General features: G+C 45.8%; 1 protein-coding gene and 1 long non-coding RNA gene across 2 annotated transcripts in view; one reads left to right on the forward strand and one right to left on the reverse strand.

Moving 5' to 3' along the window:
* LOC126996233 (uncharacterized) overlaps window positions 1-9537 on the forward strand; it is a 49947-nt gene extending 40410 nt beyond the window's left edge. The window contains exon 3 of the long non-coding RNA XR_007751113.1: window positions 9412-9537. This is a non-coding gene — a long non-coding RNA (uncharacterized LOC126996233). The remainder of the gene's footprint in view (window positions 1-9411) is intronic.
* LOC126996232 (uncharacterized) overlaps window positions 1-26982 on the reverse strand; it is a 68720-nt gene that overhangs the window by 24106 nt on the left and 17632 nt on the right. The window lies entirely within an intron of this gene.

Genomic DNA, 26982 nt, shown 5'->3' on the forward strand with positions numbered 1-26982 from the left:
GAGGAATAGGGACAAAATGATAGCAAGAAGTAGTGAAGGAGCAAAAAGAGGAATGAGAAGAGGAAGGGGAAAAAGGAGACAGAAAATAGACATAGAGATAAATAATAATAAAGAGAAAATAGAGATAAATTGACAGCAAGAAAAAGTGAAGGGAAGAATAACAGAGAAAAAGGAAAAGAGAAAAAAATAATAAATGGTTCAAAAAAAGAAAAAAAAACATAATAAACGAGAAGAGGAAAAGGGAAAGAGGGACAAAGAAGGGACATAGTAATAAATGAGAATAAAGAAGAATAGGGACAAAACGTTAGCAAAGAGGAGCGAAGGGAGGAGAAAAGAGAAGGGAAAAAGGAGGGACATAGAAGGGAAATCATAATAAATAAGAGGAAAGAAAGTGAAGGGAAACAAGAAAGGGAATGAATGGGGAAGGAAAGGAAAGGAAAGGAAGAAAAACGGCAATTGCTGAGGAGAGAGAGGAAAAGAAGGAGAGAAGAAGGGAAAGAAGAAAGGAAAGGGACAGAAAATGGAAATCGTTACAAATCAGGGAAAGAAAGTGAAGGGAAGCAAGAAGGGAAATGAATGGGAAAGGAAAGGAAAGGTAGAAAAACGGCAATTGCGGAGGAGAGAGAGGAAAAGAAGGAGAGAAGAAGGGAAAGAAGAAAGGAAGGAAGGGGAGAGAAAATTGAAATCGTAATAAATCAGGGAAAGAAAGTGAAGGGAAACAAGAAGGGAAATGAATGGGAAAGGAAAGTAAAGGTAGAAAAACGGCAATTGCGGAGGAGAGAGAGGAAAAGAAGGAGAGAAGAAGGGAAAGAAGAAAGGAAAGGGGCAGAAAATCAAAATCATAATAAATCAGGGAAAGAAAGTGAAAGGAAGCAAGAAAAGGAATGAATGGGAAAGGAAAGGAAAGGAAAGGAAAGGAAATGTAGAAAAACGGCAATTGCGGAAGAAAGAGAGGAAAAGAAGGAGAGGAGAAGGGAAAGAAGAAAGAAAGGAAGGGGACGGAAAATGAAAAAGAGAAGCAATGAGTGTGGCAAGGATAGCAAAGGGGAGTGAAGGGAGGCGTAACAAGGTGTGTGGGACAGGTGTGGCCTTCCAGGTGTATGGGGGACTAATTAGCGTGTGTTACCTGGCTACACGTGCAGGTGACAGGTGGCGCACGCTCCTTAGCACCTGTCCCCCCTACCTTAGCTTTTCCTTCCTTTCCTTTCCTTTAGTTTGCCCTTTTTGACAATCCTTTCCTTTTCTTTTTTTCATTTCTTGTCCCCTTTTTTCCCATCTCCCTTCTCCCTTCCTTTCCCTTTCCTCCCTTTTCCCTTCCCCTCCCTTCTCCTTTTCATTCTTTCCTGTTTCCTTTTATTTCATCCTCTTTTAATTCCCTTTTCCTTCGCCTCTCCCTTCGATTTCCTTCCCTTTCTTTCCCTTCCCTTTCCTTCTCGTCCCTTCAATTTCCTTCCCTTTCTTTCCCTTCCCTTCCTTTTCTTTCCCTTCTCTGTCTTTCCCTTCCCTTCCCTTCCCTTCCCTTCCCTTCTTTTCCCTTCCCTTCCCTTTCTTTCCCTTCCTTTCCCTTCCCTTTCTTTCACTTCCCTTCCCTTTCTTTCCCCTCCCTATCTTTCTCTTCCCTTCAATTTCCTTCCCTTCCTTTCCCTTCCCTTTCTTTCCCTTTTCTGTCTTTCCTTTCCCTCCCCTCCCCTTCCCTTCCCTTCTTTCCTCTATAACTTCCATTCTCATTTTCTCCTCCCTTTCCTTCCTCTCTTCTGTCCTTCCTTTCTTCATTTCCTCCTTCCCTCTCTCTTTTTTTTCTGTTTCTTCCCTCCATTTATTTTCCCTTCCTTCCTTCTTTCCTTTTTTTTCATATTTTCATTCTTATATTTTCTCTTGGTACTGTTTTTTTCTTTCTTTCCTTCCGCCTCTAATTTCCTCCTTCCTCTTCTTATCCCCCCTCCTCCTCCTTATCCTCCTCCTCCTCCTCCTCCCCTTCTTAATTTCCTCCTTTCCTCTCCTTCCTGTCTTCCTCCAGGCTAGAACCCGTCACTCCCTTTCTTCCTTCCACTTACCTCCACCACTTCCTCCTCCTCCTCCTCCTCCTCCTCCTCCTCTAATACAACCTCAGGAAACTCAGTTCTTTCTTCCTTTCTTCCTTAGACATTTTTTTCCCCTTCCGTTTCCTTCTTTTTCATATACAACTGCCCATTCCTCCTCCTCCTCCTCCTCCTCCTCCTCCTCCTCCTCCTCCTCCTCCTCCTCCTCCTGTCTTCCTCTTCTCCTCCTCCTCCTCCTCCTCCTCCTCCTCCTCCTCCTCCTGTCTTCCTCTTCTCCTCCTCCTCCTCTTCTGTAATTCCCTTTCTCCTCCTCCGTCTTCTCCTTCCCCTCACCCTCCTTCTTTTCCTTATTATCCAACTTCCCTTTCCTCCTCCTCCTCCTCCTCCTCCTCCTCCTCCTTCTTCCTCCTCTTCCGGCTCCTCTTCCTCCAGTCGTTGGCCACCTAATTGCCTCCGTTTCCTCTCACCTGCCCGTGCACCTGTTCGCGTCACACACCTGAGTAACACAACGTAACGCAACACAAAGTAACACAGCGTAGGGATAAGACTGTTAGTACTCTCTCTCTCTCTCTCTCTCTCTCTCTCTCTCTCTCTCTCTCTCTCTCTCTCTCTCTCTCTCTCTCTCTCTCTCTCTCTCTCTCTCTCTCTCTCTCTCTCTCTCTCTCTCTCTCTCTCTTCCTCCTCCTCCTCCTCCTCCTCCTCCTCCTCCTCCTCCTCCTCCTCCTCCTCCTTCTTCTCTTCTTCTCTTCCTCTCTCTTATTCGTCCCTGTCCTTCCATTCCTATACATCCCACATCTCCTCTTCCTCCTCCTCCTCCTCCTTCTTCTTCTCTTCTTCTCTTCCTCTCTCTTATTCGTCCCTGTCCTTCCATACCTATACATCCCACATCTCCTCTTCCTCCTCCTCCTCCTCCTCCTCCTCCTCCTCCTCCTCCTCCTCCTCCAAGGTCTCACTCTCTCTTGGCACCTTTCCATACTGTCCCCTTACCGCTAGGTGGGCACTCCTCTCTCTCTCTCTCTCTCTCTCTCTCTCTCTCTCTCTCTATTTATCTCTCTCTCTCTCTCTCTCTCTCTCTCTCTCTCTCTCTCTCTCTCTCTCTCTCTCTCTCTCTCTCTCTCTCTCTCTGATCTTTCTTCTTTCTCCTTTCCCTTTTTCTGTCTTTTTTTCCTATACTTTTCTTTTCCTTCTCCTCTTCTCTTCTCTTCTTCCTCCTCCTCCCCTTCCTCCTCCTTTCTCCTTCTTCCCCTTTCCTTCCTTTAACCATCCCCTTGCTCTTCCCCGTCTTTTCTTTCCCTCTCCTTCTCCCCTTCTTCCCCTTCTCCTTCCCTCCCTTCCCCATCCCCATCCTCTCTCTCCTCTTCATCCCCCCACACCATACTTCTCTCCTCCTCCTCCTCCTCCTCCTCCTCCTCCTCCTCCTCCTCCTCCTCCTCCCCTTCCCCCAACGCCGCCCACGCCCACAGTCTCAACCTTGGGCCTTAAGGTTGGCATGGAGGCAAGTCGCGGGCGTGTGGGCGGCGCCTATCGGTACCAGCCCACGCCCACACGCCCCTCACACGCCCCCCCTGTCTCTCTCTCTCTCCCTCTCTGTCTCTCTCTCTCCCCCTTAACCTCTCCTGTCGCCTCATGTAACCTGATTTCCCTCTTTTTTTTTCCTCTTGTTTTTCCTTTTTCCTCCTCACCAGCTCACGCCCTTACGCCCACGCCTCCCCCCATGCAACCTACATGCCCCCATCTCTCTCTCTCTCTCTCTCTCTCTCTCTCTCTCTCTCTCTCTCTCTCTCTCTCTCTCTCTCTCTCTCTCTCTCTCTCTCTCTATCTATCTATCTATGTCTATTAACTGATTTTCCTCTTTTTTTCCTTTTTTGTTTCCTTCTGTTTCCTCCTCTACCTCCTCTTTTTTTCCCTCCTTACCTCTCTACCTCCATCCCTTCCTCTTCCCCATCACCGCTTCCTCCCCTTTCCTCTTTCCCTTCAGTTCTTCACTCCTCCCTTAAACCCCTTTCCTTCCCTCTCCTCTTTCCCTTCAGTTCTTCACTCCTCCCTTAAACCCCTTCCCTTCCCTACTCCTTCCTCTTTTCCTTTCCCATTATTTCCCTTCTCTCCCCATTCCCTCCGTTACTACCCCTTCCCCTTCTCTGCTCTTCTCCCCTTCCCTTCCCCTTCCCTTTCTTTTCCTCTCCCTTTCTTCCCCTTTTTCTTCCTCTTCTTCTTACCTTCGCTTTCCCTTTTTTTCCCTTCACACTCTCTTCGTCCTTGTTATTTCTCTGTTCTCGACTTTTCCTCCCTATTCTTATTCTTATTTTTCTTCTACTTTTTTTGTTATTCTATTTTTCTATTTTTCCTTCTTCCTTGTTTTCTTTTTTTTTCCTTTTTCACTTCTTCCAATCTTCTTTTTCTTCTTTTTTTCTTTTTCCTTTTCTTCCACTTTCTTTGTTCTTCCTTTTTTTCTTTATCCTTCTTCCTTTATTTTTTCTTTTTTCTTCCTTTTTTACTTCTTCCAATCGTCTTTTTCTTCTTTTTTATTATTCCTTTTTTTGCTGTTTTCTGTTATTCCTTCATTCTCGGCTATTCTTCCCTATTCCTATTCGGGGGTTTTCTACTTTTTCTCCTCCCTCCTCCTCGTTTGAACTTTTGAATGCTCTCCTTGTCCACCCACGCGCCACCCACCGCCGCCCACATGCACCCTGCCTCTCCACCTCCCTCAGCTCCTCCCTCCCTTTTCCCCTCCCTCCCTCTCAACCTCCCTCCTCTCCCTCTCCCTTCACCCTACCTTTGCCCTTCCTCACTATACACCCACAATAGTTAAAGTTTGTCAAGTGAACTTTTGTCGATTGAGATAAAAACAGATAGACAGACAGACAGACAGACAGAAGGGCAGATAAACAGATATATATACAGACAGGCAGACAAACAGACACAGAAAGATAGACACACAGACAGACAGACACAGAGACAGATTAACAGATAGACAGATAGACGGATTGACACAGACTTCACCAGATCACTTAAAAAATCCTGATCCTCCATTGTAGATTCCAATTCTCTTATAGCGCTAAAGAAGAGGATCGAAGAGTATATATAGACAGACAAACAGACAGATAGACAGATAGATAGAGAGACAGAGAGACAGATACAGACAGGGAAGGAAGGAGACAGGAAAAAAAATCATTAAAGAAAGAAAGATGGAAATTATAAAGCGAATATTTGGTTCAGTGACTTAATTTTCCTGTTCACCTCACCTGTTAACTTTATTTTCTTTCTTTTTTTCTTTCTTTTGCCCGCGCTTGTTTGTAACTGTACGGGATAATGTACGGGCGGCAGGTAATTGGCGTGTCCTTACGTTCTCGTCTGTCCGGGGAAATCTTTACACGTTCACGCCCTGTTCATAAAACCAACTCAATGTGCTTCAGACTTAATATTAGAGGCAGTATTAATTTCTCTCTCCCTTCTTCCCTCCCTTCTCTCCCTCCCTCTCTCCTTCCCTCCCTCTTCCCATCTACCTCTCTTCATGTGGAAACTGTAAACATGCACATACATACATATTTACACACACACACACACACACACACACACACACACACACAACCTTGGCAGACAGGCGTTAGCTTCTCTCTAACCTCCGGCTTTGTCCTCGCTGCCCACGCATACACACACACACACACACACACACACACACACACACACACACACACACACACACACACACACACACTCACTCTCTCTCTCTATCTATCTATCTGTCTCCAAGGGCGTGGTCACATCAGTTCTTAGTAACTGTTTTAATGTACCGTTCTGCCTTATCGTTGCATTGTATAGCGTATTGCATTGTATTCCGTCATTGTATCATCTGCATTGTGCTGTATGTTGCTTGGCTGACCTGGGCATTGTGGTTACCTGCTCTCCGGGACAGGTGTGTTTGAAATGAGAGAGAGAGAGAGAGAGAGAGAGAGAAAGAAAGAAAGAAAGAAAGAAAGAAAGAAAGAAAAAAAGAAAGAGAGCAGCTGTAAGTGAGTTGAAAGGGAAATGAACATCGGGAAAAACTCATTAAAGCAATATTTGTACAGGAAGTTTGGAGAGAGGGAGGAAAGGAGGAAGTGGAGAGAAGAGAGAGATAAGAGGAGGAGGAAAGGAGAGAAGGAGGGAGGGAGGGGGGGAGGGAAGGGCTGAGAAGGTTAGCTTAGGTTAAGTTACGTTGGGTTAGGAAGAGAGAGAGAGAGAGAGAGAGAGAGAGAGAGAGAGAGAGAGAACAGAAACTGAGACAGAGAGGGAGAGAGAGAGAGCATTAAAAGAAAATAATCAGAATAGAATTGAAAAGGAATGAATGAATGAGGATGTTTAAAAATCCATCGAGTAAGCACGTGAATAAATACCTCGGGAAGAATGAATGGAGTTTACCCTTGGGTTTACCTGTATTAATTAAGGCAGGTGTGAGAGTGGCCAGGTGAGGGGCGCCGCTTCACACCTCCGCGAACTTACCTGGAAAAGAGAGAGAGAGAAAAATAAGTTTGAATAATGATAATGATGATAATAGTAGTTGTAGTAGTAGTAGCAGTAGTAGTAGTGGTAGTAATAGTAGTAGTAGTAGTAGTAGTAATGATATGAATAAGCATAAGAATGAGAAAATGAAGAATGGGAGAACAAAAAGAAGAACAAGAAGAAGAAAAAGAAGAAAATTGATAAAAAAAATTGTAATAAGAAGAGCAATAATGAGAATAATAACAACAACAAAAACAACAAGAAGAAACCGGAAACGAAAATGAGGAAAAGAAGAAGAAATAAAGAAAACAAGAAGAACAAGAAGAAAAACAAGAACAAGAAATAGAAGAGGAGGAAAGCATAGCAGTAATACTACGCAAACAATTTTAGGGCATCGAACCTTCTTTTGAATCGTCCTGGAACCCTTTTACCCGGCGTCAGGCTCTGCTGGAGGGATTAAGGAAGAAGACTCTCTCTCTCTCTCTCTCTCTCTCTCTCTCTCTCTCTCTCTCTCTCTCTCTCTCTCTCTCTCTCTCTCTCTCTCTCTCTCTCTCTCTCTCTCTCTCTCTCTCTCTCTCTCTCTCTCTCTCTCTCTCTCTCTCTCTCTCTCTCTCTCTCTCTCTCTCTCTCTCTCTCTCTCTCCCCTTCCTTCTTTCCACTCCTTTCTTTCTTTCTATTCTATTCTTTCTTCCTATTCTATTCTGCCATCCACCTTCCTTCCCTTCTTCCCATTCTCTCTTCCTTCTTCCCTTCCATCCCTTCCATCCTCCCTTCTTACACCCCTCACTTCCTCCCTTTCTTCTGCCCTTCTCTCCTTTTTCCCTCCTCTCCCCCCCTCCTTTCCTCCATTCCTCTCTCCATCATTTTATTCCTCCCTCAGTAACTCCCTTTTTTTCATGCCTCCTTCCCTCCCTTCCTCCTCTCCCTCCCTTCTTCCCTTCCTTCTCTCTCTTCCTCCTTCCCTTCCTCCTTCTATCCTTCCTTCCATGCCTTCCATTCTTACTTCCCTTCCTCCATCCTTTTCCTCCCTCCTTCCCTCCTCTCCCGTCTTCCCTCCATCACTCAATTTCTCCCTCCATAACTCCATCATTCCATACCTCCTTCCCTCCCTCCCTCCCTCCCTCCATTCCTTCCTCTCACGGTCATTTGTCACGCGTCTCAGTCTCTCTCTGTTCCTCCTTAAGCCGCGGTTGTAGAGGTTCGAATCCTTTATCTTCTTATGAGCAAACAGTTTCCCGTCCCCTTAAAAGACTCGACTCCTTCCTTCCTGTAGGCCTATTTATGATGTGTGGTGTTGTGTGTTTCGTTCTGGTTCGCCGCTGTATGTTGTCTTGGATTCCTTTTTTGTTTGTTACTTAAAGGTTCAGATCCGACTAATAGGGTTTTCGTGCTTAGGCCTAAATCCCTTATGTGTCGATTGGTGGGTTTCGTTTTTGTTGTTTTGTAGTCTTGGATCCTCCTCTTTAGCGCTATAAGAGAATTCGAATCCACAAAGGAGGATTAGGATTTCTTAGTAGGGGATCTGATAAAGTCAAAATCCCTTATTTGTAGTTTTTGGGTTTCGTTTTTGTTTATTTAGCTCTCTGAATACTCTTTAATCCTTTACCTGAGTGTTCAAAAGAGATTCAGATCCCACAAGGAGGGTTGGGATGTTCTGAGGGGTGTCCGCGCCTTCCTGTCCCCTGTCCCCTTTGTCTTAAATCACCGGCTGTCCTATCCCTTGTCAGATGGCCACAATTATTCCCTAATCCTTTAACTGAGCGCTCAAAAGAGGTTCAGATCCCACAAAAAGAGAATTAGGTGTTTTGAGGGGTGTCACGCGCCTTGCAATCCCCTGCCTCCTTTCTCATCCGTCACCTGTTGTCCCAGCGGCGGTCAGGTGGTCACAAGTACACCTTAATCCTTTATTCTAGTGTACAAAAGAGGTTCAGATCCCACAAAGAGGTTTCGGATGTTTTGAGGGATGTCACGCGCCTTCCAACCCCCTGCCTCCTTTGTTACCTGTCACCTGTTGTCCCCGTGGCGGTCAGGTGGCCACAGGTAGTCGTTAACCTGCCGCCTGGCCAACCTGGAGCTACCTGGCCCGTGACGCAAGGGAGGAGGGGAGGTACACGGAGGTCATTGCTACCTGGGAGGGCGTGCAGGTGTGTCATGGCTAGGTGAAGCTTGCAGGTGTGTTGTGGTTATGGGCAAAGCTCATCATTATCATCATCAGCTTGTATTAATCCCCTTTTGGTAATAAGCAACAGACAAACAGAGACTGAGAGAGAAAGACAGACAGACATAGATACATACATTCATACAGACAGACAGACAGACAGGTGGCTTATAGTGTCCATAAGCCTCCCTCTCTCTCCCTGATTCGTCTCATGATAATATTAATAAGAAAAATAAGAATCATAATTATTACTGCAAAGTTTTTTTCTTCTGCATTTCTCACTCACATTATAACATTTTTTTCCGCTTACATTCTGAATCGTATGTCAGCAATGGTTACAGGTGAAGGTATCCTCAATTAATTACAAAGGTTACTCCATCTGGCCAGGGAAGAAAGGATGGAGGAAGGAGGAGGAGGGAGAGGGAGGAAAGGGTAAACGGAGGAGGGAAGATTTGCAAAACTTCCTCCATCTGTTGAGGTCATACATGCAAGATCGGGATGGGAGGAAAAAAACAGAGGGAGAAAAGAGGAGAGGGAGGAGGGAGGAATAGAGTGTCAGAGGGTAGGAAAGAGGAGGAGGGAGGAAAGGGTAGAGGGAAGAGGTAGAATTAGCAAAGTTCCTCCATCTGCTGAGGTCATGCTTGGAGGAGAAGAAGGAGGAAGAGGAAGGAGGAATGGGGTGTCAGGGGAGGGAGAGAGAGACAGAGAGACTTTACTTTCACTTTCTCTCCTCAGGTGGTGCAAACGCTCACTCAGGTATTTCGGCCACCACCTTCTGGCACCTGGCTGATGAGGTGTTTGATTATCACCTCACACCTGTGGACGCATACACGAACACACACACACCTGCACACCAACACAGCCAGGTATGTGTCCTTATGAGTAGGTGTGTGGGGAAGGAAGGAGGGAGAACGTGTGTGTGTGTGTGTGTGTGTGTGTGTGTGTGTGTGTGTGTGTGTGTGTGTGTGTGTGTGTGTGTGTGAGGTCGCTCCCTTCACTTCGCCCAAAGATGGTTGACACAGTTATGTTTCTTCTGCCATATTTTGTTGACGTCTGGCCTTCCTCTCGACCCTATGATATTAATGGCCCGTTTATCGCGTCTCAAGGCTTTAGGATGAAGAAGAAGGAGAATGTGGGGAAGATTGTGCCACGCTTTCTACTCACTAATTCCAGGATGTTTTGGGTCACATTCGTAAGCTAGTGTTCTTAAGCGTATCGGCATCTCAGTTCTCCTGTTTGAAAAGTCTCTCATAATAGAAGTTCGTACCCTTTCCATCGACTGTAAAGGATTTCGTAATAGTTTTGAGCATTTCCAGGGGTAGTTTTATGGCCCTGGTGGTAGTTTGACCCTTCCTCTGTACCGCGAACCTAAGAAACACTTTTATGACAAGGCTTTCGTAGGAGTTTGGGCCATTTCCAGGGGTAGTTTTATGATCCTGGTGGTAGCTTGACCCTTCCTCTGTACCATGAACGTAAAAAATGCATAACTGATAAGGCTTTCCTAGGAGTTGTAAGCATTTCCAGAGGTAGTATTATGACCCTGGTGGTGGTAGTTTGAGCCTTCCTCTGTGCCACGAACCTAAGAAACACATAATTGACAAGGCTTTCGTAGGAGTAATGGGCATTTCCAGGGATAGTTTTATAACCCTGGTACTAGTTTGACATTTTTTCTGTATCATAAGCCTAAGAAATGTACAATTGAGAAGGCTTTCGTAGGTGTTGTGGGCATTTCCAGAGGTAGTTTTATGACCCTGGTGGTAGTTTGGCCCTTCCTCTGTACCGCGAACCTAAGAAGCACATAATTGACAAGGCTTTCGTAGGAGTTTTGATCATTTCCAGGGGTAGTTTTATGACCCTGGTGATAGTTAGACCCTTCCTCTGTACCATGAACCTAAAAGAACACACATTAGAACCTGATTGACCTTCTTTTTTGGCCTTTGGAAACAGATGATGTGAGAGGCGGAAGCGTTTGACTGTACCGATGAAATACAACGCCAGAAAAACATGATTGATACTTAATAATTCCTTCGTCCATATAAGAATGATAACCCGACACGCTGATTGGCTGATTGCTATTGACGTCATTGAGATTATGGCACGTGATTGGCTCTCGCTCTCATGTGACGTCACGCCTTTCACTTTCTATTTCATCGCTTCAAAAGGAAATGATTGCTTGACTTCCTGACCCCGCAAGAGAGAGAGAGAGAGAGAGAGAGAGAGAGAGAATTAAAGAAAGAAAATCAAAGGAAAGTGAGAAAGAAAAAAGAAAGAAAAGGAAAAAACCGAAAATATAACGATGAGAGACAGAGAGAGAGAGAATTAAAGAAAGAAAATCAAAGGAAAGTGAGAGAGAGAGAAAGAAGAAAAATCAAAGGAAAGTGAAAAGAAAGGAGAGAGAGAGAGAGAGAGAGAGCAAGCGGCCAGGTCAGTTGCAGGTGTGTTGAGAAAAGTCGTTTATGGGATTGGATTTCATGGGTTTTGTTGCCCTCTCTGTGTCCTCCTCCTCCTCCTCCTCCTCCTCCTCCTCCTCAGCCTCCTCCTCCTCCTCCTCCTCCTCCTCCTCCTGTTGTTCTCTGTCTCCTTTTTTTATGGACGTCTATACCTCCCTCCTCTCTCTACCTGCCCCTTCTTTCCCCTCCTCCTCCTCCTCCTCCTCCACTTCTTTCTCCCTTCTGACCTCTCTCTCTCTCTTGTAATCTCATAACTTATTCTTTCTTTCTTTCTCTCTCTCTCTCCCTCTCTCCCTCTTCCCTTGTTCCTTTTTCCTCCGCTCTTCTCTCTTCTTCCTCCTCCTCCTCCTCCTCCTCCTCCTCCTCCTCCTCCTCCTCCTCCTCCTCCTCCTCCTCCACTTCTTTCTCCCTTCTGATCTCTCTCTCTCTTGTAATCTCAGTAACTTATTCCTTCTTTCTTTCTCTCTCTCCCTCTCTCCCTCTTCCCTTGTTTCTTTTTCCTCCTCCTCCTCCTCCTCTTCCTCCTCCTCCTCCTCCTCCCTCTCCTCCTCCCTCTCCTCCTCCTCCCGATCCTTTTTTTCTCTCTCCTTTCCTTTCTCTCACGTAACCTTACAACTAACCCCTCCTCCTCCTCTTCCTCCTTCTCCTCCTCCTCCTCCTCCTCCTCCTCCTCCTCCTACGGAAATGTCTTATGTCTGGAGTTTGTGTCTGCCCTGCATGCCCTCTCTCTCTCCCTCTCTCTCCTCTCTCTCCCTCCTCCACTTTTTTTCCCTACCCTTCCCCCCTTCCCTCCTGCCCTTCTCTTTCCCTCATTTTCCCTTCTTTGTCCTTTCTCTCTTCCTTTCTTTCTTTCTTTTATTCTATCTATCTATCTATCTATCTATCTCCATATCTCCACTCTCCCCCCTTGTCCTCCTATTCTTCTCCTCCTCCTCCTCCTCCTCCTCCTCCTCCTCCTCCTCCTCTCCTCCCATTATCTGTCTCATTCTTCTTTTTTCAATTTTCCTCTCCCTTTTTTATCTCCCTCATTTCCTACCATCCTTTCTCCCCTTTCCTCCCTCCTTCCTCTACCCTTCAATTTTCCCTCCTTCATTCCTCTCTTCCTTCACATCCCTCATTCCTCTCTCCTTCTCCTTTGTTTTTATATCATCTTCTTTCTTCTCTGTGTCTTCTTCCCTCTCTCCTTCATCATCAAAATTACTCTCATTTTCCAGGGAGTCAGGGAGAGTGAGGGACAGGCAGGGAGAGGCAGGGAAAGAGAGAGACAAAGAGAAAGGGAGGGTAAAGGAGGGTGAAAGACAGACAGGGAGAGACAGAGAGAAAGGCAGGGAGGGAGAGACAGACCGAGAGAGACAGGAAGGGAAGGAAACAGACAGGGAGAGAGGGAGGGAAAGAAACAGACAGAGACAGACAGGGAGGATGAGAGACAGATAGGGAGAGGAAAAGAGAGGCAGGGAGAATATGGATTGACATGAAGGTAAAAAGTATGACAGAGAGAGGAAGAGAGAGGAAAGAAGGGAGAGATAGACAGAGAGGAGGACGGAGATGAAAATTGAGACAGGGAGATAAAGGGATGGAAATAAACAGAAAGGGAGAAGCAGGAAGGGAGAGAGACAGACAGGGGGGACAAAGAGATAAAGGGACAGACAGGAACAGACAGGGACACAAAGGACACAAAGACAGACGGGGAGAGACAGGGACAGTGACAGACAGGGACAGACAGGGACAGACAGAGACAGGGAGAGGCACAGACAGACAGGGACAGAGACAGAGAGGAACAGACAGAGACAGACAAGGAGAGGCACAGACAGGGACAGACAGAGACAGACAGAGACAGACAGGGACAGACGGAGAGGAACAGACAGACAGAGGCAGTGACAGACAGGGACAGACAAGGATAAACACAGACAGACAGGGACAAACAGTGACAATGACAGACAGGGACAGACAGAGACAGACAGGGACAATGACAGACAGGGACAGACAGGGACACAGACAGGGAGAGACAGACAGGGACAGACAGAGACAGACAGGGAGAGACACAGACAGACAGGGACAGAGACAGACAGGGGGAGGCACAGACAGACAGGGAGAGGCAGGCAGGGTGAGGCAGCAGGCGTTGAGGGCGGCGAGTCTCGGTTCGGTCGTCGCCCAGCGCTCAAGGTTAGCCCAAGAACCATTAGTATGCCTCGCCCGACGCTCGCTCATGTCTCCTCCCTGCCTGCGGACGGCTCTCTCTCTCTCTCTCCCTGCGCTCTCTCCCTCTCCCTTTCTCTCCTTTCTCCTCCCCTCTCCATCGCTGTCTGTCTCCCTTTCTCTTTCTCTTCCTTTATCTCTCCCTCTTCCTTTCTCTCCTCTCTACTTCTCCCTTTCTCTCCTCCCCTCTCCATCACTGTCTGTCTCCCTTTCTCTTTCTCTTCCTTTATCTCTCCCTCTTCCTTTCTCTCCTCTCTACTTCTCCCTTTCCCTCCTCCCCTCTCCATCACTGTCTGTCTCCCTTTCTCTTTCTCTTCCTTTATCTCTCCCTCTCCCTTTCTCTCCTCTACTTCTCCCTTTCTCTCCTCCCCTCTCCATTACTGTCTCCCTTCTCTTTCTCTTCCTGGATTTCTCTCCCTCTCCCTTTCTCCCCTCTCTTCACTGCCTCTTCGTATCTCCCTTCCTCTCTGTTCTCCCTTTTTCTTCCTTTCTATATGTCTTCCTTTCTCTTTCTCCTTCAATCTCCTTCAATCTTCTCCCTTTACTTTCCTTTTCCTCCCTGCATTTCTCCTCCCTTTCTTTCTCCTCTCTCGGTTCTCTCCCTCTCTCTCCTCCAGACACTTATGCTCCCTCCCTCCCTCCCTCCCTCCTTTCTCTCCCTCTATCTCTCCCTCAATCTTTACCACCCTGCATCTCACTTTTGTTCTCTCTTACCTCCCTCCCTTCCTCCCTTTCTCCTACCCTCCCTTTCCTTTCTCTCCTTCTTATCTTTTCTTCTCTCCCTCCTTCCTCCTCCTTCTTCCCTCCATTTTTTGTAATTTCTTATTTTCTTTACTTTCTTTATTTTTGTTTTTGTTTTTTTCTTCCTCTTTTTTTCTGGTAATTTCTCTTCTTTTCCTTCTCATTTGTTTTCCTCTCCCTCTTCTTTTCTTCTCCCTCCCTTTCGTGTCTCCTTTCCTCCTCCGTCTTTCTCTCTTCTTGCCTCCTCCTCCTCCTCCTCCTCCTCTTCTTCCTCCTCCTCCTCCTCCTCCTCCTCCAATATTTGCTCGGTAACTTGTCCTTTTCTATCCTTTTTTTTTTCTTCCTTTTTCTTCTTTTTTTCCCGTGTGAGTGTTTGAGAAGAAAAGAGACCCCCTCCTCCTCTTCTTCCTCCTCCTCTTCCTCTTCCTCCTCTTCTTCTTCCTCCTCCTCCTCCTTTTAACTCTTCCCACGTTCTCCTCCTGGTCATTCCTTCCTTGTCCAGCCCCTCCTCCTCCTCCTCCTCCTCCTCCTCCTCCTCCTCTTCCTCCTCCTCCTCCATTTTGTTCACGGGGTCTCTGGCCACTGAACTTGTCCTCCCCCCCCCCCCCTCTCTCTCTCTCTCTCTCTCTCTCTCTCTCTCTCTCTCTCTCTCTCTCTCTCTCTCTCTCTCTCTCTCTCTCTCTCTCTCTCTCTCTCTCTCTCTCTCTCTCTCTCTCTCTCTCTCTCTCTCTCTCTCTCTCTCTCTGTCACTCCTTAATGAGAGAGAGAGAGAGATCCTTTGTAGGACCGCCCGTGATATAGGACTTCTAATAATAGGTCCTTCGCCTCCTCCGCGCGATGTAGAAACCCTGTAGATAAGGAGGGGGGGAGAGAGAGAAAGGAGGAAGAAGAAAGAATGGGAGAAGAGAAGAGACGAGAAGGAGAAGAGAAAGGGAAGGAGAGAGAAGAGAAGAAAAACGGAAGAAGAGAGGAGGGAGAGATGAGAAGAGAAAGAAGAGAGAAGAGCGAAATAAGAAAGATGAAAATATAAATAAAACGAAAACTAAAGATATAAAAATAAGAAAAATGGTAAGGATAGACGAGAGAGGAAAACAAAACAAAAACAAGAAAATGAAAAAACACAAACTAGGAAAATATCGAAAATCCAAAACGAAAGAGACAGAAAAGAGAAGCAAAATGGAATAAGAACAAAGGAAAAAAAAAATGGACAAAATTATATGAGGCAGGAAAGGGTCGGGTCGTGGGCGTGATGTACCAAAATTTAGGCGTCTGGGTGAACGGCTTGGGGCGGGACAGAACGGGCGAGAGAACGGTCGGCGTGAAGGTGTAACACTAATTATAAAGGTGTGTTGCGTGCAGGTGTAATGGAGGTGTATGGAGGTGGTGGTGGTGGTGGTGGTGGTGGTGGTGGTGATGATGGTGGGAGATGAAGTGAATTGATGCTGTGGTGTGTGAGGGAGAAGGAGGTAGTTGAGGAGGAGGAGGAGGAGGAGGAAGAAGAAAAAGAAGAATAGAAAGAAGAAAAAGGAAAAAAAGAAAGAAGAAATAGAAAGAGGAGGAGGAGGAAGAGGAGGAGAAAGAAGAAGAAAAAGAAAAATAGGAAGAAGAAAAAAGAAAGAAGAAATAGAAATAGGAGGAGGAGGAAGAAGAAGAAGAAGAGGAAGAAGAAGAAAACAAGAAAAAAGAAAGAAGAAATAGAAAAAAAGAAGATGAAGAAAAAAATAAAAGGAGGAGGAGGAGGAAGAGGAGGAGAAAGGAGATAAAAGTAAGGATGAGGAGTAAGAAAGGAGATAGGAGATGAGGAATGGAGGAGGAGGAGGAGGAGGAGGAGGAGGAGGAGGAGGAGGTGAGGAAGAGGCAAGGTGACAGGTGCAGTGATAAGATGTTCGCATTTTCAACACATTATCCGCACCCCCTTCCCCTCCCCTCCCCCCTCCCCCTCCCCCTTCCCTCCCCCTCCCCCTCCCCCCGTCACTCCTTCCCCCTTCCCTCCCCCATTCTTTCACCCCCTTCCTCCCCATCACCTATCCCTCACCTCTCCCTCCCCCTCTTCCCCCTCCACCCTCTTCCCTCTCACTCCTCACACTCTTCTTCTTCCTCTTCCCTTCCCCTTTACCCCTCCCTCATCTCCCTCTTCCACTTTATTCCTCTTTCCTCCCCACTTCTTCCTCCTCACCCCCTTTCTTCCACCCCCTTCCTCACCCTTCCTTCACACACCACCACCACCACCACGATCACCACCACCACCGCCACTACCACCACCACCATTCTCCTCCTCCTTCACCACCACAATATTCTTCAACACCATTTTTTTTGCCACACTGCACCACCACCATCACCATCACCACCACCACCACCACCACCACCACCACTATCATCACCACCATCGTCCCCTGCAGGAGTTAAGCAAAAAGTAAAATAACCAAGGACAGCGCCATCATCACCACCTCCTCCTCCTTCTCTTCTCTTCCTCCTCCTCCTCCTCCTCCTCCTCCTCCTCCTCCTCCTGCTCTTGGCCCCTTCCGAAAATAAGCAGAAAGAAAAAAAAAATACTGAGAATGACGAAGCGCTTTGAAATAATTAGTTTAGATTAATTTTTGTTTTATATATCTTTTTATTAATATAGTTTTTTGAAGGGTTATTTTTTTTTTTGTAATCGAACCGAACTTGAAAAAAAAATAATAGGTCGTGTGGGAGATTTTATATTCTCACAGTTTTCTTTCTACTTTTTCGTTTCTTTTTCCTTTTTTTTATAGAACCTTAAAAAAACGCTCATTAGAACCTGACTGATCTCCTTTTCGGCCTTTGGAAATAGAATGGTTGATGTGAAGGGGGGGGGGGGTTGCTTAGAAGAGGGGGGCAGAAAGGGGGCGGAAGAGGAGGAGGGGGAAGAGGGGAGCACACGAACAGAGGGAGTCGCTAAAGAGAGGGGGGCGGAAGGGGGTGAAAGAGGAGTAGGAGGGGGAGGAGAGAGCACACGAACACAGAGGGTCGCTAAAGAGAGGGGGGCGGAAGGGGGAGAAAAGGCGTTGGGGGGAGGAGGGGAGCACACAAACGCAGAGGGGGGCGCTAAAAAGAGGGGGACAAAATGGGGGTGGAAGAGGAGTAGGATTGGGAGGAGGGGGGCACACAAACACAGAGGGGGGGATGCTAAAGAGAGGGGGAGGGCAGAAAGGGGTAGGAGAGGGCACATAAACATAAGGGGGGCGCTAAAGAGAGGGGGGCAGAAGGGGGAGGGCAAGGGTGGTCACACAAACACAGGGTCAGCGCCGCGGGGTCAGTCAGTCGGGCGAAATTAACTAACGCGCCTCGTCCGTCCTGGGAATAAAAAAAAAGTACGGCCTCCTTTGTAATGCTAATGAAGGAGCGCCGTGTTTACTGGAGCCAGGATGAACAACGACACGCCTCATTTACTCTCCATTCTGGCTCATTGGGCGGACGGACGGTGGTGGTGGTGGTGGTGTTGTGGTGGTGAGGTGGAGTAAACTGTAGGGGAGGTTGAGTTGGTGGTGGTGGTTGTGGTGGTGGTGATGGTGGTGAGATGGAGAGAACTGTAGGGGAGGTTGAGTTGGTGGTGGTGGTTGTGGTGGTGGTGATGGTGGTGAGATGGAGAGAACTGTAAGGGAGGTTGAGTTGGTGGTGGTGGTTGTGGTGGTGTTGTGGTGGTGATGGTGGTGAGGTGGAGAGAACTGTAGGGGAGGTTGAGTTGGTGGTGGTGATGATGGTGGTGGTGGTGGTGGTGGTGATGGTGGTTGAACGAGTATGCATATATAGAAAATGGTGGTGGTGGTGGTGGTGGTCGTATAAGTAATAATGGTGGTCGCCAGATGACTACTACTACTACTACTACTACTACCACCACCACCACCACTACCACTTTAAAACTCACTATATGTTATTCACCTCACTTCAACACCACCACCACCACTACCACCACCACCACCACCACCACCGCCACAACCTGTTCTCGGATGCTTCGCGGACAGAACCAAATACGGGTTGAGCTTCAGTTCTAATTCCGTTCATATGTGTGTGTGTGTGTGTGTGTGTGTGTGTGTGTGTGTGTGTGTGTGTGTGTGTGTGTGTGTGTGTGTGTGTTTATCGCTCTCTTCTGCGAACCGGCGTCTTGCTTTGAACTTACATAATTTTTGCTGTTGTTGTTGTTGATATTGTTGTTGTTGTTGCTGTTCTTGTTCTTGTTGCAAAATGAGTAGCTTTTGAGAAAACGAAGAAAAAGAAAATTAAAATAGAAATAGAGAGACAGACAGACAGACAGACAGACAGACAGACAGAAAGACAGACAGACAGACAGAGTTAACCTATAAGAAAAGCCCTATACACACAGATCCTTCCTCCTCCTCCTCCTCCTCCTCCTCCATTTAATACACCATAAAAGAGACACTAACTAGGCCTATTTTTTTTATTTAGTGGTAAACAACAAAAGGGAAGGAAAGGCAGTTAACCTCTCTCTCTCTCTCTCTCTCTCTCTCTCTCTCTCTCTCTCTCTCTCTCTCTCTCTCTCTCTCTCTCTCTCTCTCTCTCTCTCTCTCTCTCTCTCTCTCTCTCTCTCTCTCTCTCTCTCTCTCTCTCTCTCTCTCTTTCCTTTGTTACCTTCACCGGTTTTATTTATTTCTCTTACGTTTCTCCTCCTCCTCCTCCTCCTCCTCCTCCTCCTCCTCCTCTTCCTCCTTGCCACCCACGCTCATCCTTTTCTCTCCTTTCTTTCTGTCTCTTTTCACTTTCTCTTCTTATTATATTTCTTTCATTTTCCTTTCTCTTCTCCTTTATTTTCTTTTTTGTTTTATGATCGATTTTTCTTTCTTTTTCGTATTTTTTTTCGATTTTCTTTTTCCTTTTTTTGTTTTCTTTTGTTTACGTTCGCTTCATAATTTTTTTTCTCTTTGCTTCGTTCTTCGTAGAGTCGTTCATCTTAATTTTCTTTTGTCTTGTCAACTTTTTTTCTTTTAATTACTGTTTGTCTCTCTCTCTCTCTCTCTCTCTCTCTCTCTCTCTCTCTCTCTCTCTCTCTCTCTCTCTCTCTCTCTCTCTCTCTCTCTCTCTCTCTCTCTCTCTCTCTCTCTCTCTCTCTCTCTCTCTCTCTCCTCCTCGTCCTCCTCCTTCTCCTACTCCTCATCATCATCATTCTTCTTCTTTTTCTTCTTCTACTTTGTTCTTCCTCCCTTACTTTCGTCTCTCTACCGCTCCCATTATCCTTTCCTCCCTCTCTCCCTCCTTCCTTCCCTCCCTCCTTCCCTCCCTCCCTCCCTCCACGCAACAAGAGAAGGGATGCAAGTCTCGTATTGCAAATTCGCCGCTCTTGGAAAATTCGGCAACGATGACCACAGACCTTTCCTCCATCCCTCCTTCCCTCCTTCCCTCCCTTTCTTTCTTTCCTCCATTCTTCCCTCCTACACTCTCCCTCTCTCTCTCTCCCTCCCTTTCCTTCCTTCCCTTCTTTCTTTTAAACCTCAATTCTTTCCTCCTTTTCTTCATCTTTTATTTCCTTCATTCTTCCATCCTTCACTTCTCCCTCGTTCCTTCCCTCCCTCTTACCTCTCTTTCTCTCCATTCTTCCCTCCTACACTCCTCCCTCGTCCCTCTGTCCGCGCGTGACCCTAAGCTGCAAAGTGACCTCCGTGTGACCTCCGCCAAGGGTCAGGGAGGCACCGAACATGATATACTTCTTCGTGGTGTTGTAAATCGCCCGAGTTGGTTTGCGCCGAAATTTCCTCGAAGCGGCGATTCGGTTCAGAGACTGCTGTGGGAGTGCACGGAGGAGGAGGAGGAGAAGGAGGAGGAGGAGGAGAAAAAATAGAATGAGTAGCGAAAGAAGGAATGGCTGGAGGAAGAGGAGGAGAAAGAGAAAGAAAAGAGGGGAGGAATAAACGAAAAGAGAAAGAAGGTTGAAGGAGGAAAAGGAGTAAAAGAGAAAGGAAAAGGAGATGGAATGGAAAGAAAGCTGACGAAGAAAAAGTGAAGGAAGAAAGGAAGGAGAAGGAGGAGGAGGAGGAGGAGGGGACAACCTAACTCTTAAAAAGTGTAGCAGCGAAATTCTACCTCTCTTCCTCCTCCTCCTCCTCTTCCTCCTCCTCTCCTCCTCGTTTGCCTCCTCTTCTTCCTTCTCCTCCTCCTCTTCTCTCCTCCATTTTCTCTCTTCTCCTTTCTTCAACCTGCAACTCTCCCCTTCCCCCTCCCCCCCTCCCTCCCCCGCCCACGTCCCAGGTCACTTACCTCCGCCCACTCCCCTGAGAGAGAGAGAGAGAGAGAGAGAGAGAGAAAGGTTGGAAGACAGACAGGCAGACAGACACAGACAGCATAGCGAGAGTAGTAGTAGTAGTAGTAATAGTAGTAGTAGTAGTAGTAGTAGTAGTAGTAGTAGTAGTAGTAGTAGTAGTCGATGGACACGTAGATAATTATTCCTTTCTCTCTCCTTTCAAGGTCGGGAGAGAAAGGAGAGAGAAAAAAAAAAAAAAAAAGCAGTTTTCATGGTCAGAGAAAGTGGTATGAGAGAGAGAGAGAGAGAGAGAGAGAAGAGAATGTAAAGGTAATTCCCAAAAAATATCAACAGAAACAAAGAAAAAAGATAGAAAGATGAGCTAAAAATGACTTCAACGCAGATATAGATAGTAATCCAAGAGACTTCAACGAGCATCAAGTAGTAATCTTTTGGCCACAGCGCTGCTTCTTAATCCACCCTGACCCTTGACCTCTCGTTGGGAAAAGGTAGATGTGACGTCATTTGAGGTCACGGAGGGCACCTGAGTGTGTCTTTGTGTCGTAAGTGGGTTGGTATCTCTCTCTCTCTCTCTCTCTCTCTCTCTCTCTCTCTCTCTCTCTCTCTCTCTCTCTCTCTCTCTCTCTCTCTCTCTCGCTCATCCCTTTGCTGATTTTAGACCTGCTCCCAAGAAAAGCAAACACACACACACACACACACACACACACACACACACACACACACACACACACACACACACACACACACACACACACACACACACATAATTACCCGTGTGACCTTCGGAAGAGAACTGAGGCAAGACAATATCTTATGACTGTGTGTGTAGGGTGTGGTGAACAAACACACACACACACACACACACACACACACACACACACACACACACACACACACACACACACACACACACACACACACCAAATACTTGACATATATTATTTTGATCATCTCGAAGAAAGAAAATGATAATAAGAAGAGAATCAAAAGAGAAGGAAAGAATAAGAAAATATAGTTAGGAAAAGTAAAGAAAATAAAACCAATAAGAAATTAAATAAAACGTCACATTTATTTTCTTTTTACTTACGTTTTCTTCCTTTTTTTCTCTCTTTCTTCCTTTCTTTCTTCCTTTCTTTCTTTATTTGCTTATTTCCCTTTTTCTTTCATTAATTCTTTCCCTTTCTTTTTTCCTTCTTCCTATCCAGCTTTCTTTCCCTTTCTTTTTTCATTCTTCCTATCTAGCTTTCTTTCTTTCTTTCTTTCTTTATGTCTTTCTTTCTTTCTTTCGTTGCGGTTATGTTTTTTACCCTCCCCCATTTCCATCCCTTCTCTATCAGCGTCAGACCCGCCTAAGCCCTCCCCAATCCCACGTAATTGGAATCTAATCTCACAAATGTGGATTCCAGGCCCGTGTTAAGGTGTTGAGGGGTCAGCGCGGAATGCTACGTCCACTCTGATCCTAATACCCTTTTTTTATATTTATCTCTATCTTTATCCTCTTTTTCTCCTCTCTTTCATCTTCTCTTCCTCCCTTTCTCCCTCTTTTCCAACCATTTTATCTCTCTTCCTTTCGTCTTTCTTTCTTTTTCTCTCCCTCCTTTACTTCCTTTCTTTCCCTCATTTTCGCTTCTCTTTTATCATCCATTCGATATTCTCCTTTTTTTCTCCTTTCCTTCCTTATCCTCCTTCCTTTCATCTTCCATGCATCCCTTTCTTCTTTTCTTCCTCATCTTTCCTTCCTCCGTTCCTCCCTTTTTGCTCCTTTTATTTCATTTTCCATTCGTCGCTTCCTCCTTTTCGTCCTCCGTTCCTCTTTTCCTCTTTTCATTCTTCTTCTGTTCGATCTTCTCTAAGTCTTATTCCTTCCTTCTTATCTCCCTCCTTCTGCTTCTTTTTTTATGTATCGTTTCCTTCCTTCTTCTTCCTTTTCCCTTCCTTCCTCTTCCTCTTTCTTCTTTCTTTTATCATCAGTCTTTATCCTTTTCTATATCTCCTTTCCCTCCTCTCCCTCACACACACACACACACACACACACACACACACACACACACACACACACACACACGTATCCATCTATAACGGAACTTTAATTATGTCCCTTATTTCGTAATCCGATGGAGCTGAAAATTGAAAAAAATAGAAGAAAAAAAGAAAGTAGACACAGAAGTCGTTTCCAGGTGAATGAAGAGGAGTTTTTTGTAGGAGAAGGAGGAGGAGAGGAAGGAGGGTGATATGGGAGGAAGGAAGATTAGGTGGAGCTGAGGGAAGTAGAGAAGGGTTGTGGGAAGGAAGGAAGGAAGGAAGGAAGAGTGAAGGGAAAGGAGGGATAAAGGAGGGAAGATAGGAGACGAAAGAACAAGAAAGGAAGGAGGGAGAGGAGGAATAAAATATATATCTTATTTCTTTCTACCTTTTCTCTCTTTTTCCCCTCCATAATTTCGTCACTAAATGGAGTCAAGAGAGAAAAAATTAAAACCTACATCATTTTTTTCTAGCTTTTTCAGGTCAGAAGCCTTTCCTTTTACCCATCCTGATGCTATTAGTACCCTTCCTCCACCTCTACCTCCCTTTTTTCTTACCGCCAGCGCATAGGCCTAAACCATATATTTTTTTTCAAGGGAGGGAGGAGCGGAAAGGTAGGCATGTTCATTTCTTTCAGGGGGAGGATAAGGAGGCTGAGGACAGGCCATACATTTTGTCCCCTTAAAGGGCTTAGGACTTTGCTCTCAGACGCTTCCTTTCACCGCTCACCTCAGCTATTTCCAAAGACCAAAAAGAAGATCATTCGGGTTCTAATGAGTGTTCTTTTTGGTTCGTGGTACAGAAGAAGGGTCGACCTACCACTAGAGTCATCAAACTATATTTCCAATGGCCGAAAAGGAGATTAGTCAGGTTCTAATGAGTGGGTTTTTAGGTTCATGTTACAGAAGAAGGATCAGACTACCACCAGGGTCATCAGACTACCCCTGGAAATGCCCAAAACTCCTATGAAAGCCTTGTCAAATATGAATGCTTGGATGTCGCTTTGCCTTAGAATATGACGATTAAGTTGGTAATCTCAGTCGCTTCCGCCTCCCACACCAGCTGTTTCCAAAGGCCGAAGAGGAGGTCTATCGGGTTCTAATGAGTGTTCTCTTAAGTTCATGGTACAGACGAAGGGTCAAACTGTAAAGGGATAGACTTATATAGACGTAGTTTATTAGTGAAGGGCATTTGAATACGTGGAAGTGAATAAAGGCTGAAATGATGTAATAGTAGAGCGAGTTTGTGAAAATGAGGAACGAAAAAGCGGTAGAAAGAAGGAAAAACAAACGTAGCAAGAATTCAAGCTAAAAAAAGAGAGAAAAGCGAAACGACTTGAAATAAAAAGGAAAAAGAAAAAGAATTAAGGACGAAAGAGCGATAGAAAAAAGACGCAACAAGAATCCAAGCTAAAAAAAAAAGAGAGAAAAGCGAAACGACTTGAAATAAAAAGGAAAAGAAAAAGAATTAAGGACGAAAGAGCGATAGAAAAAAGACGCAACAAGAATTCAAGCTAAAAAAGAGAAAAGAGAAACCACTTGAAATAAAAAAGAGCAAGAAAACGTTAGAAGACAAAGTATATTATGTCTCTGAGCTGACCACACAGCCCTCTTCGAAAGGTCATGAAGCGGAGTGGAAGGGAATGACCTCGAGGCAAGGGGAAAGTTGACCTGCCTTGCTTGTTTTCCTTGTAACCTTTGACCTTTTCTCCTCCTCCTCTTCCTCCTAAACTCCTCCTTGTCCTCCTCTTTCCTCCTCGTCGTCCTCGTTCTTCTCCTCCTTCTTCTCCTCGTCCTCGCCTTTGTCCTCCTCCTCCTCCTCCTCCTCCTCGTCCTCGCCTTTGTCCTCCTCTTCCTCCTCCTCCTCCTCCTCCTCCTCCTCCTCCTTCTCCTCTTCAATATTAGGCTGAAAGAGGAGGCCGATAAAAGAAGAGAGAGAGAGAGAGAGAGAGAGAGAGAGAGAGAGAGAGAAGGAAAAGATAATTAGAAAGATAAGCAGATGAACACAGAAATAGGAAAACAAAATACAGGTTAAGAAGAAGAGAACAAAGATGAAGAACAGAAGAAAAATAAAAAGAACAAAAAGAGTAGGAACAGTCGTTTGTGTGTATGTGTGTGTGCGTGTGTGTGTGTGTGTGTGTGTGTGTTCTGTTCACGCCGCCAAGGACACACGAAGCGATTGAGGTGTTTTTCCATCATTTTTACAAGTCTTCTTTTTCAAGGTCTTCGTGTTTGTGTTTTCATCATTATTATCATCATCATTATCACTATCATCATCTTCTTCTTCTTCTTCTTCTTCTTCTTCTTCTTCTTCTTCTTTTTTTTCTACTTCTTCTTCTTCTTCTTCTTCTTCTTCTTCTTCTTCTTCTTTTTTCTACTTCTTCTTCTTCTTCTTCTTCTTCTTCTTCTTTTTTCTACTTCTTCTTCTTCTTCTCCTTCTTCTTCTTCTTCTACTTTCTTCTTCTTCTTCTTCTTCTTCTTCTTCTTCTTCTTCTTCTTCTTTCCCACTACTCGTCTTCCTGTTATTCCCTCTTTCTCTTTCTCTTCTTTTCTCTTTCTTTATTTATTTTCCTCTTCGTGGCATTTTACATTCTTTTCTCTTTCCCTATTTTTTCTTTTATTTATTTCCTGTTTTTTCATATTTGCTTTCTCTGTTTTTCACTAATATATCTTTCTTGCTTATGAAGGAGGAGGAGGAGGAGGCGGAGAAGGAGGAGGAGGAGGAGGAGGTTGTAAGAGGACTTCGATGTTGAGAGGATAGATAATGTCATAACTAAACCTTCCTCCTCCTCCTCCTCCTCCTCCTCCTCCTCCTCCTCTTCCTCCTCCTCCCTTCTCCCAATTCTCCCACGCACCTCCACCCTTTTATCCCACCCATTCCTCCCTTCCCTTCCACCTCGCCCTCCTCCTTCCTCTTCCTCCCTTCCTCTTCCACCCATCTCTCTTCTTTCTTCCTTTTCCTCCTTTTTTCCTTTCCCTTTTCCTACTTTTTCCTCCGTATTCCCTCCTTTTATCCTATTTTTTCCTCCTCTTCTCTTCTTTACCTCCAGTCTTGCTTCCTTTTCCCTCTTTTTCTCTCCTCTTGTTTCCTTTTTCCACTTTTATCTCCATTTTTCTCTCCATTTTTTTCTCTCCCTCCTCTCCTGAGACTCAAACTGTGTGGAGGAAAGGAGGGAAGGATGTGGTGGAGGAGGAAACCAGGATCAAAAGGTGGAGGAGTTTTGTGTGATGAGAGGAAGGAGGACAACAGGAGGAGGAGGAGGAGGAGGAGGAGGAGGAGGAGGAGGAGGAGGAGGAGGAGGAGGAGGAGGAGATGAAGGACAGGTTAAAGTTGGGGAGGAAGAGGAGATGGAAATGAAAGAGGGGAGGATAGTTGAGAAGGAGGAGGAGGAGGAGGAGGAGGAGGAGGAGGAGGAGGAGGAGGAGGAGGTGTAATGCAGGATGAGAGGCCAGGGACACAGTTGCCTCTTAGCGATGGAGGAGGAGGAGGAGGAAGAAGAAGAAGAAGAAGGAAGGAAGATGAATTAAAGAAGAAGATATGGAAGAACAGAATGAAGGAGGGAGAGGGAAGAAGGGAGAATGGAGGGAAGGAAGGGAAGGAAAGGGATTGAAGAATTGGAAGGAAAAAATATATATTTGGAAGAAGAGAAAAATATGAACGAAACTCAAGGAAGGAAGGAAGGAAGGAGAGAGAGGGAATAGAGAGAGAAGAAAGGAACTGAAGGAGAGAGGAAAAGAAAGGGACTGAAGGATTGGAAGGAAGGTAGGAAAGTGAACGAAAGAAGGGAGATATGGAAGAAGCAGAAGGAAGAAAGAAAGAAAGAGAGAGAAGGAAGGAGAGAAGGAATGAAGGAGTCTTATGAAGTGTCCTCCGCCCCGGGTGCAGGTCAGTGTCCTTCTCATAAAAAATATAAAAAATGAAAAAAATATAAAACGTAATCTTAATATGGCCGCCGGTGGAGCTGTCTGGTGATGATGGTGGTGGTGGTGGTGGTGATGACAGTGGTGGTGTTATGGTGGAGTGGATTGCTTCTGGTCTCATTCCATCCTCCTCCTCCTCCTCCTCCTCCTCCTCCTCCTCTTGTTCTTTCTACTTTTTCTCCTGTTCTTTCTTCTTTTCATTCTTCTCTTCTTTCTCCTCTTCTTTATCCTCTTCTTTCTTCTCTTCTTTCTTCTTTTCCTCTTCTTCTTTTTACTTTTTCTCTTGTTCTTTCTTCTTCCTTCCCAATTCCTCCTCCTCCTCCTCCTTTAAACCAGTGAGCAGTTCTTCCTTCCCTCCTCCTCCTCTTTCTCTCTTCCCCTCTTCCATCCTCCCTCCTCTTCTCATCTCTTCCTCCTCCTTAAAACCAGTGCACTACCCTTCCCTCCTCCTCTTCCTCCTCCCCCTCTTCTCCTCCTCCTCCTCCCTTCCTTCACCTGATCCCACCTGTCTCCCGAAGGTCAACCCTCCTACAGGTTATCCAATCCCGCCCGCTACTCCAGAACCGACCCGCCCTGCAACACTTTTTATGCAACACTACCCTGGGGTGTTGCCGCGGCTTCTGAGGGGAAGGGGGGAAGGGAGGGGGAGACGAGACGAGACAGTATTGGAAGCTCTTTGTGTTGTGTGTGTGTGTGTGTGTGTGTGTGTGTGTGTGTGTGTTGTTGTTCTATAGGAAGGTCT

Source organism: Eriocheir sinensis, chromosome 9 (genome assembly GCF_024679095.1).
Source record: "Eriocheir sinensis breed Jianghai 21 chromosome 9, ASM2467909v1, whole genome shotgun sequence".
NCBI lineage: Eukaryota > Metazoa > Arthropoda > Malacostraca > Decapoda > Varunidae > Eriocheir > Eriocheir sinensis.